At 37.9% G+C, this 22801-nt stretch overlaps 2 long non-coding RNA genes across 3 annotated transcripts; both read right to left on the reverse strand.

Annotated features, from left to right (window-relative positions):
* Positions 1–1152: 1152 nt before the first annotated feature.
* LOC143721683 (uncharacterized) lies at positions 1153–18045 on the reverse strand. Of its 2 annotated transcripts, none has more exons than XR_013196764.1 (4): positions 17996–18045; positions 2489–2648; positions 2329–2393; positions 1153–1676 (listed from the first exon to the last, which is right to left on the reverse strand). It is a non-coding gene; the product is annotated as an uncharacterized LOC143721683 (long non-coding RNA). The 2 variants fall into 2 exon arrangements; XR_013196763.1 differs by having other exon boundaries at positions 2329–2396.
* Positions 18046–21245: 3200 nt separating this feature from the next.
* LOC143721748 (uncharacterized) lies at positions 21246–21668 on the reverse strand. Its single transcript, XR_013196777.1, has 3 exons — positions 21589–21668; positions 21455–21517; positions 21246–21355 (listed from the first exon to the last, which is right to left on the reverse strand). It is a non-coding gene; the product is annotated as an uncharacterized LOC143721748 (long non-coding RNA).
* Between the last annotated feature and the right edge of the window lie 1133 nt (positions 21669–22801).

Genomic DNA, 22801 nt, shown 5'->3' on the forward strand with positions numbered 1-22801 from the left:
CTGTGCACGGTGGCTCTGGATGTTTCTACTCCAGACTCAGTCCACTGCTTCCGCAGGTCCCCCAAGGTCTGGAATCGGTCCTTCTCCACAATCTTCCTCAGGGTCCGGTCACCTCTTCTCGTTGTGCAGCGTTTTTTGCCACACTTTTTCCTTCCCACAGACTTCCCACTGAGGTGCCTTGATACAGCACTCTGGGAACAGCGTATTTGTTCAGAAATTTCTTTCTGTGTCTTACCCTTTTGCTTGAGGGTGTCAATGATGGCCTTCTGGACAGCAGTCAGGTCGGCAGTCTTACCCATGATTGCGGTTTTGAGTAATGAAACAGGCTGGGAGTTTTTAAAAGCCTCAGGAATCTTTTGCAGGTGTTTAGAGTTAATTAGTCGATTCAGATGATTAGGTTAATAGCTCGTTTAGAGACCCTTTTCATGATATGCAAATTTTTTGAGATAGGAATTTTGGGTTTTCATGAGCTGTATGCCAAAATCATCAGTATTAAAACAATAAAAGACCTGAAATATTTCAGTTGGTGTGCAATGAATCTAAAATATATGAAAGTTTAATTTTTATCATTACATTATGGAAAATAATATCACAATATGCTAATTTTTTGAGAAGGACCTGTAATTGTATTGCCCCTTGGTATGAGTCAAGTAAACCTGTAAGTATTGTTCTGAGCTGCAAAATAGTAATGCAAGCATAAGGAAACCAGTATACTGTTGCTTCATGGTGTTTTATGTAGTTTGCAGCATTTGATCAGTCTGCTCTGTTCGTCTTTGGTATTTAGCTCTCGTCCTGCAGGAAGAGCCATACATGATTGATGATTCTGTGGGCAGTTAGATTTGGAAAGGTAAAATGCATTCAATAAATGTCTCCTGTAGATTGTTGATGTCAGTGCTGTATATGATATTAAAACAATGTGGTAAACATCAGTAAGCAGATTGATGAAGATGACTTGCCAAATACACATCACACAGAATGTCAATATAATGAGTAATGCAATCACTAAGCGTTTTGATTGTCCACCTGTCTTCATTGCCTGAGACCTATGTGACCAAAGATGCAAATGAAGTAGTTAAAAAACAGATGAAGCCATCTTAAGCACTGTACAGTAAAAAACCTTAGAAGTACTTTAAAAAAGTAATGCACAAAAAGAAAAATGAAATGCTATTTTTACTCAGTAATATTTAAAGAGACTTAATGGGTTCTAAATAAAAGTTAAAGAACTTAAGGCCACATCATATATTTAAAAAAAGGTATTGTTTGTGCTATGTCAGATCTTCAAATTATTACATCAACCACCAGTGCAAAAAAAAAACTGCATGCAGAGCTGATCAGTACCTGATGGTAAGCTGCAATGTACGAGAGAGTTAGCAAAGGCTTTTCAGTGTAATAAATGGATTTGGATATAAAATAAAACTGCTCTCACATAAGTCATTGTAGCACAATTGTAGCACATCCTCAGGGACAGGCGTATAAAGGAGCTGTTCAGTAAATCCTGAATATTCATGCATTTATATTTCAGATTTGTGGGTTAATACTTGTTTTGAGCTGAACCCTTTCCATGTTATTTTTGGATCAATACCAGGGCAATGCTTTGAAAGGCTGGAGTTTAAAAAAAGTCTCATCTCCGGATACAAGGACCTTGGAGTAAGCGCTTGGAGTTAGATCCACTTTTGCTAGAGAAAATGAAGACAGATGAAGGTTTTTGCAGAAGATTCAATTATGTACACACTAAAAAAACATTACAATTAAATTTGAGTCATTAAATTAGAAAATAATTTAATTATTAAAAAGTCCTAAAAATCCAAATAACATTATATAATAATACAATAAACTGAAATATACTGTAAATACCTAACAGTTTATTGCACTAGTCACTTATTTGTTTTTAATGAAGAAATAATGCAGTCATCAGATTAAATAATTAATTAAATCATAACAAATAAAATAATATTGTGCAATTGTCAGTGCGAGAAAAACAATGCGTTATTGAGCAATACCAAATTACACAATGAGTACACAAAGACTTCATCTGATACACTGTAAATAATGATTTTCCAAAGCTGTAAATAAAACTAAGATATTTGAAGTTTTACAATAAAATACTAGGACTATGTTAGTTTTACGACTTCAAAATTTCATGTTACTTGCCGTGTCTTTGTAATTGTTTGTACAATTTACTAGTAATTTCTGAGTGAAATTTTTTTCTACACCAATTGCAAAATCCCCTTAATACAACAGTTAGTGTTAAGGTGTTTTGTTTTCTGAATGAAACCATTCATAATTAGTTTTTAAATGTGACACTGAATGACTAGGTTTTGGTCTCACTTTCTAAGATTAGGGATCCATAATCCAATCATGTACAGAGCACATACCAGGACCAGACTACACTCCTACTGAAAAGACAGCAAGATTTGTAAGAACAGTGTTTCACACAGTCTGAACTATTCAAAAGTTGAAAAATGTCTGAAAAATGTAACCTACTCACCATTTTTATGATTTATTTATTTGTCTGTTTTTTTGTTTGTTGATCTCTCCATGTGCCATTAAAGTTTGATCTACTATAGAGTGCCATGTGTTCTTCTATTTTTAAAGAAACAGCTCTAGAAACCGGTTCCTTAATATATACAGGTTTGTGAGATCATGTTCTGTGAGAAGAAAAACATTTGAATGCCATTACACAACAACAAACTTTACACTGAAAACAATTGACATACCTTCTAAACTAACAATCTCAGCTTGTCTCTTGAACTTGAGGGTAACACTTTACAACAAGGTTTCATTAGTTAACATTAGTTAAGTTAACATGATTAATAGCCTAATGAACTCCACTTCTGCAGCATTTATTAATCTTTGGTAATGTTAATTTCAACATTTACTAAAACATTATTCAAATCAAAAGTAGTATTTGTTAATAACATTAGTTAATTCACATTAGTTCATGTTGATATATGAACTGTAAACCTTATTGTCAAGTGTTACCAAAATGAAATTGACCTGGGACTGCATAGTGTGTGAATCTCTCAAATACAATGACACAGGTTAGTGTTAGAGAAACTTTAAGTATTTCAACACCCAACACATAATTCACATGACATCTGAATCAGTCATGACAAATAAGAGCACATAATATAATATATATATACACAGTGCCATCTACTGGACTCATGTCAGTATTACCAGTATCTGGAATCATGGGAGTGGACGATGGGTCAAAACTTTAGTGCTTCAAGGTGGAGAGACACAATACTATGGAAGCATATGGGTAGCAATATTCAATTTGAAATGTAAAATGTAAAATGACAATGCAATATGTAAAATGGCAATGCATTTCTGCATTTAAATTTACATTTTCCATTACATTTGTGCAATTTGGTGCAAAATGAAAATGATAAATTCAATTATATAATTTACATTTGTCATTTCATACACTAGTTTTAATATGTAAATTTAATACATATTTTAACACTTTATAAGTTGCACAATTCAAATGAAAATGTATTAAAGAAATTATTAGATCTGTTTAAGATGTTCAAGAAAAAACTGTAGCAAAATTATCATTTCAATTTTATTTTTCTTAATTGCATTTACACTCAGAGTTAAGGCACTTGCGACTGAATTTTCATTAAATGTTCCGCAATGAACGTAGCAAAATTCAATGTACAAATTGAAAATGCTTTCCGAGCCGCTCACGTCTCCGCCCCGTCTCGCTCTTGTCAATCACTGTTTCTTAGATATTAAAAAAATATTTATTGGTCATTCTGAGGTCACTCATCCCCCGGACATGTTACAAATCCACACTTCTTTGGGCTGTTTTGCTGCTTCGGTTTTTAAAAGATTAAACACTGAATTATAGACGATGATGTCATCAGCCCCCAACCTGCTCCACATTCACCCAAAAAAGGCTAGTCTTCTATTTTTTTATTTAGGTGTTCAAGCACGAAGTGCTGAAAACCTATTGTAATTGCTATTTAAAAAAAAAAAAAAAAAACCTAAAACGCATCGTGCAGCCCAAACCGTAAGGCCTAGAGACTTGAAACTCGGCCAGATGGTAGGCCACACTTTTGGGGAGAACCCATCAGAGTATGACCCCAATTGGCCCATAGGTGGCGCTACAGCAACCAAAAGTACTAAATTGCTCATAACTCCTAGGCCGTTGGTCCTAGCCAAAAAGTAAAGTTATGTCGGATTTTGTCCAAAACCTACTATTGCGAACTAGTCCCTGGTTTTTCGCCTGATCGGAACCAGACCAGTCTAGGCCTATTCTCTGGAAATGTTCTCTGGCGTCTGAATATCAATAACAGGGCTCTCAAGTCTCACGCATTGGGCGTGAGACACACGCATTTCAACCCGTTCACACGCTCACACGCCACACCTTGTATTTCTCACGCTGAGGAGTAAGGGAACTTGTCCCGCTATACAATTAATGGACGAGGCGCAGGCAAACGGAGGGAAGTTCTCTGCCGAATTCATAGCATCTGTCTCGAGTTATACAGAGTTAAATGCTAGCTACCAGCCAATCAGAAATTAGAATTAATTGTTTCCGGGTAAATAATGTGTTCCCGCTGCAACCACGTTCGTTACTAGACAACACGCGCACACACGGAGTGGAAGTTGAAAGAGCACGATCTGATGAATGCGGTTTGCGGACATCTTCATTTATTTTTTATTTATTTTAGCATTTTGATTTTACGATTCCTGGACGATATCTCTTGCCTGTGATCAAAGACAGTGAGAGCTGATGTTGAGGAGTATAGCCAAATTCGTGCTAAATTATTTTTGATGCATTCAAAAACTCTCCAACTGCTTTTAAAGGGGTCATCGGATGCAAAATACACTTTTATATGGTATTTGCAAATAAATGTGTCTTTGCAGTGTGTGGACACAATCACCATGCAATGAAAAAAATCCATTCACTTTTTTTTAATCCTCAAAAAGCCAAAAAGTTGTTGCTCATTATCATTTAAAGAGACATGCACCGAAACGGGTCACTGTGAACAGAGCTGTTTTTGAAGAGGTAAAAAGGGTGTTGTTTTACACAACCATTGAGAAATTTTAACCAAAGTACGTTACAAACTTTACATGAAGACCCAAAAAAATCATACCAACTTGTGGAAAATGGGCATCCGATGACCCCTGTAAAGGTGACCGGTTATACATGCTCAGGGCAAGTTGTTATGACACAATGTTATTTACATTGAGCACTGATGTTCCGTTGGCTTGTTTGGGGTCAAATTTATTTTTATTTTTCAATAAATTTGTTTTTTTTAAATATAACTATTCATTTTATTTGGATGAATTTGTCTTTTAATCAGATTTAACAATTGTTATAATTTCCATTTGTGCTGGTCAATTATGAACAATAGGCAAAATTGAACTGCTAGCAAAAATTGAAGCGAATTTGGTTGGGTCGAGGGACCGCTGCTGCAAATATTTGGGTGGCTCCTCCCCTAAATCTCACTCTAAACTTTTGATAAAACTTGAGAGCCCTCAATAATTATCGAAAAAAAGTTGAAATTTTGATTCAAGGTCGCTAGGGGTTGCAAAATGAACGTTGTGGGCGGAGCCTATTTTACTAAAATGGCTATAACTCGAGAAATAAATGAGATAGCTTCACCAAACTCAGTACACATGTGTATGAGTTCAATTTGAGGTCACAGTAAAAAAAATTGCGACGATTGAACACTAGGTGGCGCTGTAATTGGAAAAAAACACAAAAACGGCTCTGACCATCTGACCGTTAGTCCGATTGACTTGAAAATTGGTTTGCAGTGTCTTGGTCCAAGGTGTCATGTATGTCTATGAGGAAATTGGCGTATCTCATAAAACATGGCCGCCATCGGCCAATGAATTTGAGCACCTATTAGACAAAGTTAACGGAGGTCGATCAGCATGAGACTCGTTGGGCATGTTCAACTCATGGCTGAAAGGTCTGTAAAAGTTTTGAAAGAAATCGGCCAATAGTTGGCGCTAACGAGTTTTACGGCTCTGTAATCACGTGGTGTTGCACACATCCCCACAATATGCATATCATTAGATAGATCTCCTCATGTTGAACAACTTTGCCTCTTGAACCATAGCTGTCAATCAAATCGTTCATTAAATATTCACGAATATGTTAAAAACCTACTTTTGCAAACTAGTCCCTGTTTTTTTGGCCGATCGGAACCAGACCAGTCCAGGACAAATCTCTGGACTCTTTAGATCCATAATTATCGAAAAAAAGTTGAACTTTGCCCTTTGGTTCGCTATAACAGGGTCATTTAGAAAATGGGCGTGTCAAAATACACTCAAAAGCCTATAAATCCTACAAGAAAACTCAGAACTTCACAAACATGTATGAGCATATGTGACATAACATCATTAACAAGCATGCAAAGTTTTATGGAGATCGGACCATAGGTGGCGCTATAACTGTTAAAAAGCTTTAAAACCATATATTTCATATAAATTGCCTGTATTGGCTGTAAATGGTGTTTTCCATCTATTCTGTCAGTGGTTAAATGTATGCTAAATAAAACTTAATGTCTTTTGATGCTTTTGTGCGTAACGGCCTTAAAGGCCTTAACTGCTTGAACACCGCTAAACGCTGCTTGCAGCTTTAATTTTTATTTATTTTTTTATTTTAGAAAAGGGACAGTGTACATTAATTAACATTCTTAAATGTAAATGTACCCAAATTAGCCCAAAGGCTAGTTTTCATTGGTAATCCCTTTGCCAGATGTTAGTAGGCTCTAAACTAGAAAAAAGAGTTAAACATTAACTATACACTACAACAAAAACTAGAACTTGTAAACACCTCTGTAAAATACAATTAAACACAAAAAGACTAATATATATATATATATATACACATACACACACACAATAAAACAAAAAAACATTGTTATTCTATGAATTTGACCCGTCAGATTACTGAGCCTATCTTTATTAATGTTCGATAAATATGCTTTAAAAATAGAAAGGGGAGATGGTTACACATCAAATAACTCACTTTAATGAACATTACATTCAGTTATGGTGAAAAATGAGCGATCACATTTTTAGGTATGATTTTGAACCGTCAGATTCTGTAATCTCAGAGTAATAGGCCTATGCATTTGTAAGGAAAAACTGTAGGATCCCCAACATTATTGGGTAATTAGTTAATAGTAAGAATAATGATAAGTATGTGTATCAGACAATGAGAATAATACAAAACGAAACCATCATTAACACAGTCGCATCAGACAACAACAGCGCAGCAAAATGTGCACCAAACGGGTGTCGACGCCTGATAAGGCAGAAAAACACCAAACCAGGGCCGGACTGGGACACAATTTCAGGCCGGGAAATCCTACACCCATCCAGGCCATCCACCCAAATAAAATTTAGAAACACGGACAACCCTGTTTTTACATTTATTTCACAGTATGACCATAACATAAAAACATAAACAACAAACCTAGAAGTAAAGCAGTCCTAATATCAAATGGGTCTGCACATAACGTTATAAGCATTTGAAGGTCAGCAGGTTGCGTAAGACTTTTTAATTTTAATAAATGTATTTAATAAAATTATTAATAAAAATATATTTTATTACCTTATTAAATGTATGCATCATCTTTCATGTCAAATTCTTACATTTGATCAATAAATTCAGTTATAATAATAAGACACTATATGGCTGTTAGTTACCCATCAAATTAAATAATTTGCACTGCAAAATTACAACTGCAATAAATTCTGTTATGAGATTGATGTTTTAAATAAATGTTTGAATATACAAATTTTAAAAATGCAATACTTAAACATTAAACTAAACCGCCAATAGGTGGCGGCAAGTGACCGTCTTAATTAGTGAGTCATTGAGTCAATCATACAAAAGATTTGTTCAAAACACTGAATCATTCAGTCACAAAACACCGCGCTGCTGTTGCTTTCCTTTGGAACTATTTTCGTCGGTGAAATAGAACAAAAACAGTTCATATTGTTTGTGTCTAAAATGTAAGTAACTTAATATTAAATATTATCTATGCTACTTGTTTATTGAACAATAAATTCAATGTAACATTTTCAATTCAGCAAAACACCTCCCTTAGTTGTGTTATGTTAAACTAAATCATATGCTATAAATAAAATAAAATATTCGAGTTTTTACCTCAGTAGCCTACATTTCTTCTGTGAGTTTTCTGTGTGCTGTTTCACTCATTTGTTTTGATTTCTCCACGAATGTAGACGAGTTAACAAAGAAAAAAGTACAGTATTTACAGATGAAACTGACCTGCACTTGAAGGCCTGAACGGGCAGTAATTTTACAACATTTTGCTGCTTCTTTTTGGAGTGCTTTCTCTTTCTTTCCCCTTTCCCTCTCTGCTCCACCTGGCCGTTTTCTCTCCATCATCGGGCGCTGCTCGCATGTTTTGTTTAAATGTGTGTAAAAAATTTGAGTATCTATTAACAGAAATGCTAAATGACATCCATAACTATGTTGTCAGTGGTGTATAAAGAACTTACTTAATAAACCGTAATGTTTTTATTACCTTAGAATGAGACATTTATATCTACATAACCGCGCGAATCCCCTTCTATGAAGGTCGACATATTGTGACGTCATGTTTCTACCGTAGCCGACAGCGAACAAACAGCGCTACAGAGCGCGTTTCCTCACTACCTTGAAAGAGAAGCAGCAGAAAGCTAGAAGCTAGCCATAAACACCGTGAGTAGTGACTTTTCCCTTGTCAGTGGTGTAAAATATGTAGTTGGATTGTTTCATGTAACTTAGTTCTTCTCCCTCGCTGTGTTATGGCTTATGTGGGGATAAATGTGCTGGTTACATTCATGAGACAGCTGATTAGTACTCTTGTCATTGGCCGTAAAACAGTAACGTTACAGGAATCACCAACCAGTCGATCTTGGAAGCATTTTAAGTTGATCGCGAAGAGTTTTCAAAATCAGAGAAAAAAAGCCTATTGTGTGTAGTAAATGGTGTCTAGGGGATGCGGAGGCGCGCGCGCTGTACAATCATGCCATTTTTGCCGCCCGCACCTTTGGGCTCATGCGGACGCGTCGAGTTTAAACATGGCTTTACGCTTTAACCAGCTCAGCCACAGTAACAGCTCATATTGAGCCAGCTAAACTTTTACTTTCCTGTTAGAAACAATATATAGTTGCATAGTTTCATGTGGTTCTTCTCCCTCGCTGTATTATGGGTTTGCTATGTGGGGGAAATGTGCTGGTTACGTTTGTGAGACAATCAGCTGATTACTATTATTATATTATATATTAAGACCCTTGATCCTCACCTGACTATGGCTTTGTAAACTTTATCCATGATGTGGTTTATAATGGACTGTGGTACAGAAACAGTGACAATGTTACACACTCTTGACTTACTCTGGCTATTCTCTGCTGTCTCAGACGACGATATGTTTGTCCAGTTTCAGGCACCGTAGCTTCTTCGAAAGGGAGGGGTGAGCGGTGGGCTGAGCCCTCAGTGCAACTCGCAGCCGAACCGCTAGATGTCGCTAAAAATCACACACTGCACCTTTAACCGTTTGGCTGAGGCGTACAGTCGAATTGTAAGTTAGCCTTGGATTGCCAGTCAAGACTAACAGATTCGTGATTTTATTTATTAATAATAATAATAATAATAATAATAATTTTATTCAATGACGAATTCGAAAATGATCACTGGTAACGGTAGTAATATAAAATAATAATAATAACAAATAAATATAAAAAACGCTGGCTGGCAGCAGGCCAAATTAGTCGCCAGGCCACCGGGAATTCTCCCGGTGCTCCCGATGGCCAGTCCGGGCCTGCAACAAACGGATTTATTTACCTCAGCTAAACAAGATACGGAAATTATACAAACACAACCTACAACTTCCTTGTCTATTGTGACATTTATTTGAACATCTTCTGGTCAGGTACGACAAATATTTAACTTTATGCCTAAAGTTATAAGCCATAATGAAGCCAAAATTACTTTAATGATGACGAATAATTGATTTAAGCACTCCTTGAACAGACAGCGACTTATAAGCGCGTAGGCTACTTGTTGCATGTTTTTTCCTTTTTTATTTGGAAACTCACAGGGAGAATTTTTTTTGTTACCGCTTACACACCTGTTTATTTTTCCTTTGATTTGTCGTCTCATTCGTTTCTTTGCTAGATTTCCATATCATGCTATAGTTAACGTTAGTCACTCCCTGTATATAATATGTTTTCTTTTCTCACAAATGTATGACTTTTGGAAGTGCAATTTGATTACCATATGCTTAATAAAGTTGAATTAGCTAACCTTCTATGTCATTTTTACTCTTCAAAGTGTACACTTGCAGGTGTTGATTATAATTAATTTACTGTTAGGCCCATAAATAATAATAAGGATAAACAATATTTTAAAAGTAGGCCTATATAATTATCTTACATATGACTTATTAAAAATTAACCACTAAACATAACATGCTAAATGGGGGATATCTATATCTAACATATAAAAAAATGTAATTGTCAGAACGTCGTCTCTCAGTTGCTGAATGTCGCGCAACAACGCTACAGCCCCGTCGCGTCTTACAATTCTACATTGTTACAACGTTGCGAGCATGTAGACAGCGACGTTGCCATAGCAGAAATGCAACGTGCCACCATAGACAGTAAAAGAAATGGACACAGCGATCCCGTTGATTTCAACGGAGAGAGTTGAAGCCCAACATGGGCACTCACTTCCTGATAGCCAAGCGTTCTGCGCAGGCTCAAACTGAGCTTGATGACGTAGATGTCACGTGAGCAACCTGACTGACAGTTGTAAATCTTCTAGTAGCTGTGTGGAGAATAAGAGAGGAAAAAAGCCAACAAAAAGTTATCACACTTAATAAACAAAATACCACCTTTAACACAATACTTGTCTTGAATGATGATCAGAAGTTTCCAAGGTTGAAGTATCACGGCTCTCCAGAAATAAGGGCTTTGATTAGCAGGCGCAAGCAAGCTAATTTCGAACGGTCAATGACGCATCAGAGTAAAGAGTAAACTCACATTGACGTGTGTGTGTGTGTGCGCGCGTGTGTGTGTTTTGGAAATCAAATCGTTTAGTATTGTAAAAACATAACATAATGTTTATTAATATATTACAATACTATTTATAATTATAATAATTAATTTAATATAACATATTACGCAATATAATTACAATATGACATGATAAAAGAAGTGGCTAAAATCGACTTTAAAATAGCCTACTTTAGGATTGTAATCGTTTGAGTAGCCTATCTGCAGTTCTAGTAATTTTAGTTAGTTAGTTTAGTTTATTTTGAACATGTTTATGTATATATCCATTAGATTTAAATATTTGGCTAGTACACACACACACACACACACACACATAACGCATTGTAGTCCTTCACGTCTATTGCGATCTCAAAACTCCGGCCAGTTGATAATACCTAGAAAATATAAATCGACTGCTGGCGGTAGATCCTTTTCCTATTTAGCACCAAAACTTTGGAACAATCTTCCTAACATTGTCCGGGAAGCAGACACAGTCTGTCAGTTCAAAGCTAGACTAAAAACACATCTCTTTGACCTAGCATTCACATAACACTCTATAGACTTCTATAATTTAATATTAGGCTGCTTAGATTAGGTCAGCCGGAACTGGGAACACTTCCCTCAAATCCTGATGTACTCGTTACATCATAAGAAGAATGGCATCTACGCTAATTTTAGTGCCTTTGTTTATCCCGAGGTTTTCCCGCAGCCTGCCGGATCCAGGCCGTTTCCAGATCTGACGAAGGACTTTCGCCTGGACCTGATGACAATGCAGTGCTGAAGTGCCAACTAGCCTCTCCCTATGGAGGATCCCTATACCACTCTTCAGATAAAGCGTTGTGGAATTTTTCGGTTCGCGTACCTACCCGAAGTGATAAGATAAAATAAAAATTCTGCATCAAAATTTATAGACAAGTTTGTTTAGGCATGGTTTGTAAGGAATTACAAACCGGCGCACATATATTCAAACGCACATAACTATAGAATCAATTCTTAATGCGCTTATTGCATGATTGTGAACGCCATCAGCGTCTATCACAGGTTCACGTTTAAAGTCTGTTTAGAGAGAACGGTGTCGTCTTAGCGGCCCCTAATTTAATAACAAATGATCATTTAGACCGAGGTGAATCAATCAAAACTAACTTTAGCTGGAAAAAACATTTTTCAAGAGCCACTATAAAACCAAACCAATCTCTGTTACCTTAAATTATATGTTTATCTCTGTAAAGCTGCTTTGAAACAATCTACATTGTTAAAAGCGCTATATAAATGAGGATGACTTGACTTGACACACACACACACACACACACACACACACACACACACACACACACACACACACACACACACACACACACACACACACACACACACACAATCAAAAATAACAGATAAATAAATGCATGTAAGCTACAGCACAATCTTTCAAAATTATTAAAAATGATTCAAATATAGGCACATATGCAAATAATTTTTTTCCATCTTTTTCGTTTCCTTCTACATCAAACAGAATAATAACCCATCCAAAAAATACTTCTTAGTATGAGCCCAGGAACCATATAAAATACTGTCCCCCCCGAGTCATTTTCGTATCCATTCAATATTGCATGACCATAATATTCCAATATATAAAGAATTGTGAGCTAGGTGTTAAATCATGGTCACAAACACTTGAACAAAACCGTTTTTCTTTATTTCACGTTATGTAGCTATTTTGTACATATGGCTTCCGAACGGGATCACATTCATCTTCAAGCATAGATCTGTAAATTAATAAAGGAACAACGTTAACCGCGATAGACATTGAGATGTTTTTCTTCTTCTTCCATTGCCTGTAATTTCCTGATAATCAATTTCCCCATCCCCCGTAGGTGTAGTAGTAGATAAATAATTTAAAGTTCGTGGATAAATGTTACTTCATATGTATTCACTTGCCACATATCGAATTATTTCCAATTCCTCAAAAACGTTGTTTAAATATTTTGTCGCGTTGCTTTTATGGACTCTGTCTATCTATGCCATGAATCTATGTAATGTCTCTATTGTGCGACATAAAGTCGCATGGTTATGACGCAATTTTTAGCCTATTTTTACAAGAATGGCTTCTACGGGGCCATAACGTAAGATACAAAGTAATGGAACCTTTTATACATTGTCGTGTTTCTTTAGAAATAAATAATGGACAAATGGAGTCTTTGGACGCCTCAGATGTAAAGTTATTTGCTGTCAAAGTGACGCCAAAATGAATGGGAGTCAATGGGATGCTAACAGCAGGTGATAGCCAGCTACAATGGCGGCCCCCGGAGGCAGCTTCTACTTCCGTCTGATGGATTACCCCCTTGCGTGCCACAGACGTTGCCACAACATAAATATGTTTGCTGGGTATTAGATACGCACTTTCATGAGATCGTGTTGTATGTTCCCACCCGTCCTGAGATCTCTCTCGCACACAATAAAGCAAATGCGCAGGCTGCAATGATGATTTTGTGCAATGCAATGATTTCGTCCTCCGCCTCAAAATCATCGTGATGTTTCTCGAACTTCGCTTATAGCCTATCGCAAAGCTAGCATCAAACATATTTCCCGTTCGTCCATCTGTCCAAGAACCCCCTTTAAGCATGCGCAATGTTTCAGATGGTATGTCAAGTGTAAACACATGAATCGGATATCGGTTACAATTGAAAGAACGTGTAAACAGACAGTCAAAATAATCGGATACAGGCAACAAATCAGAATTGGGCATCAAGACCTGCTGCAGGCTATATATGTTACGTATTTTGAGGCATTAGAAGGAAACATGGCGGCGGCAGAGCTGATAAATTTACTGGCAGATGAAGGGGAGCGTGAACGGAGAAATTGTTGCGAACCAGTGCGTTGGAACGTCTGGGATCATTTTCTGCCTTATCAGGCGTCGACACCCGTTTGGTGTTTTTCTGCCTTATCAGGCGTCGTCACCCGTTTGGTGTTTTTCTGCCTTATCAGGCGTCGTCACCCGTTGGTGTGACTCTGCCAGGCGTCGACACCCGTTTGGTGTTTTCCAAGCAAACACATTTACGTTGTGGCAAACGTCTGTGGCACGTTTCTGCTATGTTTCTGGCACGTGCTCGCAACATTGTAACAATGTAGAATTGTAAGACGCGACATTCAGCAACTGAGAGACGACGTTCTGACAATTACATTTTTTAATATGTTAGATATAGATATCCCCCATTTAGTATGTTATGTTTAGTGGTTAATTTTTAATAAGTCATATGTAAGATAATTATATAGGCCTACTTTTAAAATATTGTTTATCCTTATTATTATTTATGGGCCTAACAGTAAATTAATTATAATCAACACCTGCAAGTGTACACTTTGAAGAGTAAAAATGACATAGAAGGTTAGATAATTCAACTTTATTAAGCATATGGTAATCAAATTGCACTTCCAAAAGTGCAGGGAGTGACTAACGTTAACTATAGCATGAGCAGACATATGAAAATCTAGCAAAGAAACAAATGAGACGACAAATCAAAGGAAAAATAAACAGGTGTGTGAGCGGTTACAAAAAATGTTTTCTCCCTGTGCGTTTCCAAAAAAAAAGGAAAAAACATTATGCAACAAGTAACACACTTAAAGGGATAGTTCACCCAAAAATGAAAATTCTGTCAGTAATTACTCACCCTCATAGTCCAAGTGACTACAGTGGCTCAATCTTAAGTTTATCAAGCGATGAGAATACGTTTTGTTTGCAAAAACAAACAAAAATAACGACTATATTTAAACTATTAATTTCCTTCTCTGTGGGCTTCTAGTCAGTTAACGTAGTGTGATTGCGTAGAGCTACGTCACACGTAGGGTCACTATTGGCCGACGCTGGTCATGTGTGTGATGCGTGTGACGTACAACAACAGAAGCTTACGCCATTACACTAGTGAACTGACTCAAGGCCCACAGAGAAGGAAATTAATAGTTGAAATAAAGTAGTTATTTTTGTTTGTTTTTGTGAACAAAAAGTATTCTCGTCTATTGATAAACTTAAGATTGAGCCACTGTAGTCACTTGGACTATTTTAACAATGTCTATAATAACTTTTCAAGGCTGGAAAGTTTCAATCCCTTAAGAAGCCTATGGAGGAGTATGGAGGAGTGATCCAGCTCTCAGATTTAATCAAAAATATCTTAATTCGTGTTCTGAAGATGAACGAAGGTCTTACGGGGTTGGAACAACATGAGGGTGAGTAATTACTGACAGAATTTTCATTTTTGGGTGAACTAACCCTTTAAGTCGCTGCTTGTTCAAGGAGTGCTGAAATCAATTACTCATCATTAAAGTCACTTTGGCTTCATTATGGCTTATAACTTTAGGCATAAAGTAAAATATTTGTCATACCTGACCAGAAGATGTTCAAATAAATGTCACAATAGACAAGGAAGTTGTAGGTTGTGTTTGTATAATTTCCGTATCTTATTTAGCTAAGGTAAATTAAACGCAATTCTCACGTATCCTTGCTTGATAATGAATTAGATGGCCCAGCGGTTGGTTGAAATTTAAAAGGCTGTGTTGTGGGAAAAATTCTGTAAAACATCATCACTGCGTAAGAGACACTCAGACTCAAATTAATGAAAAGAGAAGTATTTATTCTTGCAAGAATAGGTTCAGTCTAGTACACTGAAGTTACGCTGTGCAAGAGAGTGACACCACAGGAAGACATGAGGCAGCATTTATACTCTTTTCAAGGTTCCTCCTCACCCGCTGTACCTTTCACCCACCCAGATAAGGTCCTTACTGCTGTTCAGTTTCTACTTAAAGACACAAACTGGTACTGAAATAAGCTGGCCAAAACTGACCGTCCCTAAGGTCAGAGGTCCTGTCCCATATGTTCCCGAAACGTCACACACAAGCACGTACACGCATACCTTTTGGTCATGTTGTTAAAACGTTGTTAGAAGGTTGGGTACGTTGTGACAACGTTCTGTGTTTGCTGGGTACTATCTATATACCACTCATTTTATTTCTCGTGCCATTTATATGGCAAAAATAATTTTTGCGTGCATGATACGCACTGTAAACCCCTTTGGTAGATTTAGGGGTGTGGAGTGCGTACGTATTACACGCCATAAAATGCATATCATATGCACGCAAAAACTATTTTTGGCGTAAATGGCGCGAGAAATAAAATTCGTGTAAATACGCACTTTCATTACCCTGGCTCTGCCCTCCTACGTACTTCTGCTCAATTTTCATTTACCTTCAATACTAGATTGTGCTGTAGACTTTGGTTTTCTACGATACATTTTGTACTGGGCCAATCAGCGAACAGGGGAGTGGCTGAGAACGATGACATTGATGTCGTGCGTTATTTTGAGTTGTAGTTCAGTAATGGCAGCGGAGGAAGATGCGAGCGAAGCCATTTGGTCCGTTGTGGCAACGCTGCCGAATATCAAGAAGTTAAAGCCGGAGCAAGAACCTCCCCACGGGGTTGGGGAAAAGTTTGATTTTCCAGCTTGCTCCGTTAGTGGTGAATGAGTTGGCTAAGGCGAACGGTAGGCATATGTCACGACCAAACGGTAGCGATTGGTTATGGCAGATCCAGAGTGACTCTGGGCGGATCCAATAGTTTTAGACTTCAATAGAGTACCCGCCTACAATGAAGTTAACATTTGTCAATGGAGCAGTGCCAGACTCTGTGCAAATGAAATGAAATGTACGAGAGTCTGGTTGGACCAGGCTACACTTTCATGAGATCACGGCGGGCTTTAATGAGGAGCAGTGGGTCCGAAATTCCGTCCCTTTGCAGATGCGCGTCAGGGTTTCTCTCGTCATTAAATCAAGGACACGTAGCCTAATGCCTTAGAAAATCCGATCTGCCTGTTTACATGACAGCCGTATTGGCACATATCTGATTTAGCCTATCTGATATATTTCCACATATGAACGAGGCCTGAAACTAATTTCGAAATATCCGAATGCATGAGTTTTTTTTCCTGTTTACACTGTCATAGAACACATCCGATCTGTGTCACATATGAGCAAAAAATCGGAATTGGGTATTGGTGGGATGAGGGGGACCTGTCTTTAATTCAGACAGATTAAACACACAGGGGATCTGGGCACATCTTGCAGCAGCAGTGATGAGGTTCTTTTCCAGATGGGGTTTAAAGTCATGATGAAATTGAAATGATTACTTTGTGAATCATGGTTACTAATTGAACGACTGCTTGATCTCACCGACTGGAGTGATATGCCCATTATTTGATCCAATCCACATGTGTAGTAGTACAAAAAGCAAAACTCTCATGAACAGCCAGTAACTTCATCCTGTGATTCTTAAAAGAACAGTATTATGGGATTTTGTATATTCTATTGCTATAGGAATTTGAAGGCTAAAAAAACTTACCTTTTTTGAGTTGATCTTGATCTCCCTTTTTGAAATCTGGATATTTCACTTTCAGGCAATTCTTGATGTTATTTTACAGTTCACTGACTGTGTACTCATGTCTTTGTTTTTAAAAGAAGATCTTCAGAGACCATTTAATAAAAAACTGGGCTTGTGGGGTTATGTTTTGTATTGTATTGTGCATAACACAAAAAATCAAGTGCGTTATAAGTAAGAAAGAAATCTTTCTGCTAAACGCTGCTTAAATTCAATTGCTCACAAACAGAAAGAACTTCACAACACATTTCTAAACATATTTCTTTCCCTTTTAAATCCAGCAAAACTTTCTCTGTAACCTCTAAAATATCCTCAGAGATATGACTGACCCAGACCTGATAGGACTGATATAGATAGGATCTATACTTTGGTGGTTAAAGTCACACCAGTCCACATCGGTGACCCCAGTAAAGTAATATTGAGCTTCTTAGAAGATAAAGGAAGAACATGGAATAGAATGTAATGAACATATCTGTCATGAGATAACTGACATGCTGCAACATTTCCAGATTGGAATCATATTGAAATGGTGAATGTTTTTACCATTGACATCCATGAGACAGAATAAAGTCCTCTTCAGTACGAAGGTGTGTCAACCCTAAGTTTTCACATAAAAATAAGGAAAATTGAAAATACTAATTCTTATACATCAGTGGTGTCTAATCATCAGGCCTAATTACCATCACCTGTACCCAAGGGCTCCATTTTGGGTCCAATTTTATTTTCTCTATATATGCTCTTCGTTTTGTATTTGAGGTATCATAAAGTTGTGTACCATATTTATGCAGATGATGTCCAGCTCTACTTTCCTCTAATATCAGGTACAGATTCGGTGTCCTTGTTAGCATTGTTACGTCCAAGGACGTATATTTTTGTGAAGTGCATGGTACTGTGATCTGTGTGTGCTTTCTTTAGCCGCTTTCTGACCAAGTAGTTACAGGTACTTAGTTATAGGAACTGTCCACTTCTAAACAGTTCTAAGAACTACTCTCCTCCAAACTCGGTGTTGCTGTTTGCGTTCGCACTGGCCAAGTGGCCATAGGAACTGGTAGGAGGGGTAAGGCAGTGACACAGGCACGGCGACGGTCTTTATGGCGTCATCACTAGACGTAGCGCGGCCACATACAACAACAACAAACCAGCATGGAGGAGGCTATCGGAATGTTCCTGTTCTGCCTTGCCGGGACCTTAATAACGGAGTACGAATGACGGCGTTTAAAGACTATGCTTGAGTTCTGTAGAGAGAAACACAGAAGACGAAGGCTCCAGCGTAATTATGATCTTAATTAATATAATGGAAGAAGATAGAAGAGCAGAGCACAGGAGGCAAACAAAACGACGGGTAAGTTTAGCTAGCATTAGCAATTAGCTGGTTGAATTGCTAAAACACACAGCCGGTATGGCAGACAGTGCGCTGCAAGTTCCGTGTTGACAGTGGGTGTGACTTAAAAGTTGAACCAAGGGAAAGGGAACTAAAAAAGTCCTCGCTCTAGACTAGGTGCTGAAAGAGTTATAGGAACTACGTTCTGAGGAACTAAAAAATCCCCAACTTAGTCCGGTCGGAACACGAGAAAAAAAGGGTTATATAGGAACTGCGAAAAATTCTACCGGTCGGAAAGAGGCTTTTGTTGTTTTGGTGTCTCCTGCTCTCGTTTGGCTCCTCCCACTTTTTCACTCTGGCAGGTAGCTGATTATGTCTCCAGCTGAACCTGCTCATCAACCAGGAGGGACAGCATAAAAGCCAGTAGAACTGTCATTCAGAGAGAACCTTTCTCCAGAGCATGGTCTGTGTCCTGCCCGGCCCAGTTGTTGAGAGCTGTTATGCTCCTTGTCGTTGACCTGTGCCTCTTTCTGTTGTTTTGGCCTAGAGAACTGTTGCTTTATTGCTAGAGCCCACGGTGTGTTGCTTCTTTGTGAGACGTCCCAGTCCATACCTTTTGCTTGATCATTTAAGCTGTTATTTATCTGATTATTTGCTTTGTTCATTGTCTAGGAACTGTAGGGAGGTGGGTGCCATTTTTAGTTTGCTATCCCCCGTTTTCCCCTGGTTTGTGGTCAGGTAGGGAGAGAGTGTACATTTATTTATTTATTTGTATTTTCTTTAAGAGGTTTAGTAAGAAATTGACACCCCCAGGGGTGTATTCCAGAAAGCAGGTTATGTGACATACCCGGGTATGTTTAAGAGTAAGTAAGCGGATAACCTCAACTTTTGGTTTCAAAAACGGAGGTGACTTTCAGGGTATGTAAGTAGTCATAGCAACTCACTCTCTGAATTTAACCTGCTCCGGAGCAGGTTATGTTCCAGAGTTAGTTTGTTTCAGAGAGGTGACGGAGCATGGCGTGCCCTTTTGAAGACGATCCAGTGGATGTGGAAGCACAGATAATACGAAATCTTTTCCGCCGTGAGAGGGTGATATGACCACGTATCGATGTGTTTTCGTATCCAAATGAATATTTGCGGGAGCGTTACCGTTTTTCAAAAGAATCGTTAATTTATTTAACGAAGATTTTGAAACCATACATAGCAAACGTGACACATTGCGGATTAGCGCTTAACACGGAGCACATTTTGTGCATTGCCCTTCGCTTTTTTGCGACGGGGAGTTTTTTGTATACAGTAGGTGATGCAGCATGTGGGAAAGGCAACTGTGTGTAGGGCTGTTCGTAGAGTATGCATTGCACTCAAACAGTTCCTTCACACTTTTTTACAGCTCCCTGGCCATAAACCACCGAGGGTCATTAAAGAGGAATTCCACAGAGTGGCGGGTTTGTCCGTTCTATGATATTCTATGACGGACCATTTACTTAATCTATCCATACTGTATACAGTCACAATCATTTTAAATGTTTCTAATTATATAACTTTAAATTTCAGGGTTCCCAAATGTGATTGGGTGCATTGATGGAACCCACATTCCCAATAAAGCTCCTTAGTCAATCCATAGCATCAATGTGCAGGTGACAATAGATTTTTTTGGGTGCTAAATGTTTGGATGTTGGGTGTTTAAACTATTAAATCACCCTCATCACTGGTCCTCACTAACTAGGTAATATGTGATGCAACCCACCTCATCACTAATGTTGAAGCCAAATGGCCAGGGTCTGTACATGATGCCAGAATGTTTAGGGAGTCATCATTGTGCCACAAATTTCAACAGGGTATGTTTTGCCTTACACAATGTTTTTTTTTTTTTTTATGTTTTTTTTTACGCAATTATACTTAAACTACCTTTATAGGACACTTCAATGGTTACTTGCTGGGGGACAGAGGGTACCCTTGTCTGCTCTATATGATGACACCCTACCCTGAACCTGAGCCTGGACCACAGGCACAATTCAACCTGGCCCACAGCAGAACACGGGTCAAGGTGGAAATGACCATAGGCATCCTGAAGGCAAGGTTTCAGTGCCTGCGTGGGCTCAGGGTCAGCCCAGAAAGGTCATGTGACATCATAGCTGCTTGTGTTGTTCTTCATTCTACTTGTTCACATTGCCACACTGAGAGGTGAGAGGACCCCCCTTTCTCTTGATGAAGATGGCCAAGAGGAACCCCCAGTGAACCCAGTAGACCAAAGAGATGGCAGGGTGGTACGAGACATGATTTGCCAAAATCACTTTAATTAAAACCAGTTAACAGTCAAGTGTTGTTCATTGTTTCTTTATTTCCTGTGACAAAAGACATTTGTATTTATTGCTTTAGATTTCATTCAACAACAAATGACATATTTATGTTCACATACTGTTTCCCACCTTAAGCTGGTGCTCCAGCAATTCAATTTCAAGACTGGCCTTTTTTAGGTTAAGCCTTTTCTCCTCCATTTGAAGCTGTATAAGGTCCATCTCCATGTCACTTTTTCTGATTTGCTTTGGAAGGTGGACCTTATACAGCTCTTTGGCAGGCAACTAGAAAGACAGAATAATTAAACATGACTGAACATGTCTGTAATACAAACACAGACCAAATATTTAAATGAGGAAGGAGAACTGCAGAACATTTCTTACACTGCTAAGATTCTGTGTGGAGGTAGATGGACCCTCAGCTGTATTAAAATCTCCTGCCATATTCTGTAAAATGACAATGACAATTTATTTATTCTCTTATGTAAAAAAGGGGGAATGCATTCTATGCATCATACCTCTATGGGCCTCCCCACATTTTCTGTTTCTGTCACAGCAGAAGTGGTCTCTTCATCGTCATCCTACAGTGAAAATAAGGAAGGATGCTTGGTCTAGCTAGCAAACAGAAACCTAAAGACAATAATCACTTACAACTGTGACAGTGTGGTGTTGTAGGAGGATCCAACAATACAATGTGGCCATCAGCAACTGCAAGATAATTAAACCAATAAAATAATCATGCATTTTCAATACTCAATGTATATTCATAAACAAATACAACTAATAAAGAAGGACATTAGGAACATCTAAGAGTACTAGTATTAAGATTACAGTATACAGCATATGCAAAGCAGCATGCACACTGCACAAGTGAATCAATGAGTGTAAAATGGTTTTAAAATAAAATCAATGACTTTTAAAATGGTGACAGTGTTGATGATTTTCTTTATTAAAATACTGACAAAAACAGTGAAAACATCAATAAATCATAAGTATTAATATGGTACACCTACATTTTACTACGCCACTTGTCTTGGTAGCTGAGTCTGACGAACTGCCCCCTGGAATCCCATCGACCACAGGTCGCCCTTTATTAAGGGACAGTGCCAGCTCCTCAGCTGGGGTGAGGGGAGGTGGAGGTGGACCCCCACCTGTTTTACGGGCCTCAGCCTTCTTTCTATTGGCTACATAGAAAACTAAATTACATTAAATACTAAATTACATGGCGTCAGTAACAAGTTTAGTAAGTTTAGAAAATATTACCTTGCTGGAGAATGTTTTTGTGTTTCATTTTGACTTCACTCACACTTCTTCTGGCTCCAGAAGGATTACACCTTATAAGAAGAAGAAGCTAACATATAACAAGCCAATTATGTGCATTTACTGTAATATTAAGAAATGTATGGAGGCCAACAAGTAAATAGGCTACTTGTCTATTTTTACATGCCCCAAAGAATTTTTGCCTAATGAAAGGGGAAAAAAGCCCATTTATAATTTTCTAAACTCACGCATTTACTCTGTCCGTTATTTTTTGCCAAGCCAACTCTCTTTCTTTTGCTGATGCAGCAGTATTACTTTTTTTTAGTTATAACGGGCTTATAGTCTTCATAAGCAAGCATTAAAACCTCCAACTCAGTTTCACTGAAGTATGTAGCTCGCTTTTTTTCTCCCTCGGTTTCCATGGTGACTCCTGAAATCGGCGATCCATTGAAAATGTCTTTATGTACTCGC

This window comes from Siphateles boraxobius, unplaced genomic scaffold, assembly GCF_051911475.1.
Source record: "Siphateles boraxobius isolate OS27281-9 unplaced genomic scaffold, OSU_SipBor_1 66, whole genome shotgun sequence".
Taxonomy (NCBI): domain Eukaryota; kingdom Metazoa; phylum Chordata; class Actinopteri; order Cypriniformes; family Leuciscidae; genus Siphateles; species Siphateles boraxobius.